Below are 4,983 nucleotides of genomic sequence, written 5' to 3'. Positions count from 1 at the left end.
ACATACTAGGTGACGGGCGTGTGGACGTGCACCATGTGAATTCGGACTCTGTTGTTTCCATGACACCGAATAGTGGCCCTATTTTGTTGATATCCGTGTTTTCACCATGTGATAAAGTAATTGAGCTGTCAATCATGCTAGATATCATGTTTAGGCTTTATGCCGATATTGTTTGGAGCCATAGTGTTCGTTTCTTACTGTCTTCTTACTGATTTCATTGATATTTCGCACTCAGTCATATTCATGAATTCATATCATATCTCATTCTCAATTATTTACTGATACATCATAGCATTGTTGTCGGGCTAGTTTCATGACATTGTGAGCCTGTGAGTGGGACCGGAGAGATTGATGACGGAGTGAGGCTGGGATCCTGTTTGTGACGATGTTGTTATGGGATCGGACTGCACGCCGCAGCGGGTCAGATTGGCTTACTATATCACGTGAGTTTTCCGTGCAGCACGTGAGTTGTCCTTGCGATTCCAGATATTGATATTATGGCACGTGAGTTGTCCGTGCAACACGTGAGTTGTCCGTGCGGATTATGGCGCTGCACACCCCAAGTGAGCGCGGTTGTTATTATTGAGGGATGGATCTTCCCTGGACATGGATCTTATTCGAAGCATTATATGCCTGGAGATGTATCTTCTCCACGGGCTGCATTGGCCCTACTCGGTACTGAGTGAATGATGATCAGTTGATGTGTATATTCCGGGATGGATCTTCCCTGGGCCGGATTGGCCATTTACAGTACCGAGTGATTGAGCATGATGAGTGTAATGTGAGAGAAAGTGAGATTGAGTACTCTGAGAGTGTGAGTACATGAGTTCATCTCTGAGATACATTTTATTGAAATGCACACATGACATATAGGCATCGAGATGTATTTTCCTCATGTTATATGACATTACATTATTCATGATTTCTCACACATGTTGACAGATGGGCATACAGATGCATTTGTTTTACACTGGTTATCTGGAAAGAAAAATGAAACATCTTATTTATTATTATTGAAAGGATTTTTGGGAGAATTATTGTTTTCAAACTTATTCATATTTTTGGCAACTTTGGTAAACGATTTGGGTTTTCACCAATGAACTTGAAAGGCAGAACTATTTTCGGAAATCATGATTTTGCTGAGCATCTTATCTCTGAGTTACTTCTTGTATTATTTGCTTTAAGTTATTATGAACTGTTGCTGGTAATTGGTGGTGGACCCGACCTTGGTACAAGCTCGTCACTACTTTCAACTTAAGGTTAGGTTTGTTACTTATTGAGTATATGGGGTCGGTTGTACTCATACTTCACTTCTGCACCTTGCAAGTAGATGTTGGTTGATGATGTTGCCGTGTTCGATGGGAGCTGGATTGAAGATGTACCTACGTCCCAGTTGTAGCTGCCCCTTGTTCGTGGTAGCTTTAAGTCTATGAAACTCTGTTTATGTACTTTTCAAACAGACTATGTATTTAATTCATGTCAGCTTTGTAAACTCTATTCTTAGAAGCTCGTGATTTGTACTATCAGTTCTTGGGGAATGTATAAGATTCAGATATTTCTTTACTTAATTGCTTTATTAATTGTTATCAAAATTGGTTAGTGGTTAATAGGCTTACTTAGCGGGTTGGGTTAGGTGCCATCACGACTAGTCGAATTTTGGGTCGTGACAGGATGTTTCTTCCTGCGTATTCGAGAGAGTTATTATCATCGTCTTATGGTAGGGTGTTCTATCGTCTCAGCCATGTATCAGTATTTCCTATGATTTTGAGGCTATGCACAGATTGTTATGTTGTTCGTGCGTTCTTATCGTGTTGTATTGTTGTGTTGCTCATTTATGGGGAAAGGAGGATTTCTCGGTTCATGGTTTAGAGGTTCGACATTTAATTCCAGCGGAGGGAAGGCAATCGGACTATAGATGTTCAGGCTTTGGTTGATGAAATAACAAGAATTGATATTTTTGAGCGTGGTGGAATTCTCATTCGTGATGTGGTATCGTCGTCCTTGTTTGAAAGCATTAAGGCTTCTCGGTGTTATGGTCTTCTTTGATTTGCCTTCGGGCCAGGGTGTTGTGATATGGTACCTGAGAAGCGGTTATCAGAGATGGCGGTGTATGGCTGCTTCAGGGTCGAATCAGTGTTTCTAATTTTGATGGCTCGAGAGAGATGATCTTTATAGAGTCTCATAGTTGGTGGAAATTTACCCGTTCAGGTGCTACAAAGATGGATTATGATTTGAGACAGTATTTTGGTCGGGGAAGGATGAGGAAGAACATGGTAGGAGGTGTTTCGCGGTGGTTGAATTACTAGCAGGCCAAGTATAAACAACAGAGACCGAAAAGTTACTTAAGGAGATGGGTTTATCGAAGTGGGAGTGGCAGAGTAGCGTATGGATTTCCGTGGTAGGATAGCCACATACATTGAGTAAGTTTAGAGCGATTTGGGGATCATGGTGGACAATGACTAAGTCTATAAATTTCATTTGGGACGGTGGCTACTGTACTGAGGAAGATTGAATATGACATAGAGGAGTTTGCTTGGAATGAAGAGGGGTGTAAAAGCTTGATTATCGTTATAGGATGCGAAGTGACTTCGAGTTTGGAATGTATTGTCGGACTTTCAGTTGATGTCAATGGGGAATGAACAGATTCTTACGGCTGGCGGTCGAGCATGAACTCATGAGGGTTTACTGATTTCATGGTAGTTGTACACAATGTAGCATCATTGGAAGATGTCGGTATGGAATTCCACAGGTGGGCTATCTCTTGTGAGTGGATTGGCGGTTGAGTGATTGTGGATGACGTTCCCATGACGGGTTCTACTTTCTACACAGCGGGAGGCATGTTTTGGGATGTGAGCTTGGATCGCTTGAAGAAGATTGTGCGACCGTCAAGAGGTCGAATGTGCGGTTGTGACTGATAATTCAGAATGTTTTATGAAAATTTTAAGAAAAATTAGCTCAAATAGCCACCCACCCAACTGCTTAAACTAAAAATAGCAGGTGGAGGTATAAGATATGCATAATTTATGTATTATATATGCATAATTATGTATAATTAATGTATAATCTATGTATATGTAAAAAGTAAACAGCGAATATGACCAACTATTTGTGAAAAATTCCCAAAGTTTAACATAGGGTTACGAGAATTTGGCGTGTTAACGGTGCGAGATAATGGTAATTGAGAAGGAGGATTTACTGTGGGTTCTAGATTTATGTGATTGTAGCTTAATAATAAGTGGGGGAACCCACAATCTACGATTGGGTCACGTGGTTGTCTGCTTGTGCGGTTTCTGGCTAACTGTACATTGATGGACTATTTATGACCAAGAAAAGAAACCATCAGGGGTAATTCGAGCAAAGAACTTGATGAATTTGTGCTATTTATGCTTCTTGTGGATGTGATGTACAAGGACAAGAATTCATCTGGTTGCTTCTTTGGGAGTATTCATGTGCTAATAACACACTAGAGTTTGGTTTCATATTCGGGATCAAGTCAGAGTGGGTGACTCTCAACAGTGGTTCTAATGGGTTCAAGAATGCAAGAGTGGTGTCTAATGATTTTGGGTTCATTATGTGGCTAAAGACCGCGATTTTGCAGTAGAGTGTAAAAAATACTTGGGGAATTTTCTATGTTATCATTGGGTCTGCGGGGCAGTATTGGAGAAATGGGAGAAACAACTTCGGATTCACGGAGGGTCTTTCAGAGTGGGTGTACCAGTTAGAGATGCTGTTGTGCGCATGAGGGGGTATGAGATAGTTCATGGGTATCGATACGATGTGATCTCGTGATTTGGGCCACTCGGGATGAGTGTTGATTGAGTTTTGCTATGTTGTTGAATGAAGCTATTATTATTTCTAAGGTAAGTCAAGAGTAACTTGGAAGAAGTGGAGTCGGTTAGTAATGGTTTCAATCAGCATGATTGTGGTAATGATCAGTTGTGTTAAGTTATACATGTGGTTTGTGGTTGTACGTGCGGGCTTGAGAGCCACCATAATTTCCTTGATTTGGTAGGTATTCGATTCTTATGACCTTGTTGTGTAAATGGATCCCAAAGAGTTATGGCAGTTTAGACCACGACTTGAGTTTTGTGTCTTTCGCGGTTATGAGAAGTTGGTTGTGTGTTGCGATTCATCTTCTGAAATAAGTAAGTGAAAGGTTTCTTGCCAATAAAGTTTTTATTCTACTGGTAATTAGGGTTTATGATGAATTCTTGTACTCTCGCGTAGCGGCATAATACGTGCAGTGAGCAGCATGAGAATTGAAAGTTGAGGATCAAGGTTATGGCTCAGTGTTGATAAGAATGTCACGGGCTCGGATGAGCAGGAAAGAATTCAAATGTTCAGAGTAAGCCAGCATTATCTTAGTGTCGCTTGAGAACAATGTTCTGTGGAAGAGGCATTATGTATTGATTTGCGGATTCTTGATTTGCTTTATAGAATTAGTACGATTGGTGGTATGGAGGTGCAGACTTTGCTACCTGGTGTGGAAGGTCGTGGGAGCGTATCCCACGGGAAAATTGTATAAGTGTGACATGTTAGTCAATTGAGTGTTAAGGATTGAAACCAAGTATAGAGATTCTGGTACTATCGTTAATGTGAGAGTTTATGCCTGAAAGTCGCTCTATTCCTTTGGTTGTGGACTGTGGGAGTTTGTTTTGAATTGGACCGTTGCACATATGTGTCATGAATAGTGTCATTGTGGATATTTGGAAGGTTGTTGGCCCAGTATGGGATGATCAGAATCGACGTGAGGTCCGTTGGAAGATCTAATGTGCATGTGTACTCTACCTCAGGTCGGATATGTTCATTCAACATAACATTGCCTATGGAGGAGTCTTCGGGTGTGGGATGGTGTTCCTGTCGTCAGTTATTCTATGTAATACTCTATTGTGCCATGTGGGTTGCGAGATGACTTGGTTATTCGCACATGTGTTGTGATCCCATGTAGCTGGTGGTGTTATATGAGCAAGATGGCTCCCGAGA

This window comes from Nicotiana tabacum, chromosome 19, assembly GCF_000715075.1.
Source record: "Nicotiana tabacum cultivar K326 chromosome 19, ASM71507v2, whole genome shotgun sequence".
In the NCBI taxonomy this organism is placed as follows: Eukaryota; Viridiplantae; Streptophyta; class Magnoliopsida; order Solanales; family Solanaceae; genus Nicotiana; species Nicotiana tabacum.
Note: the sequence above shows the minus strand (reverse complement) of the source record.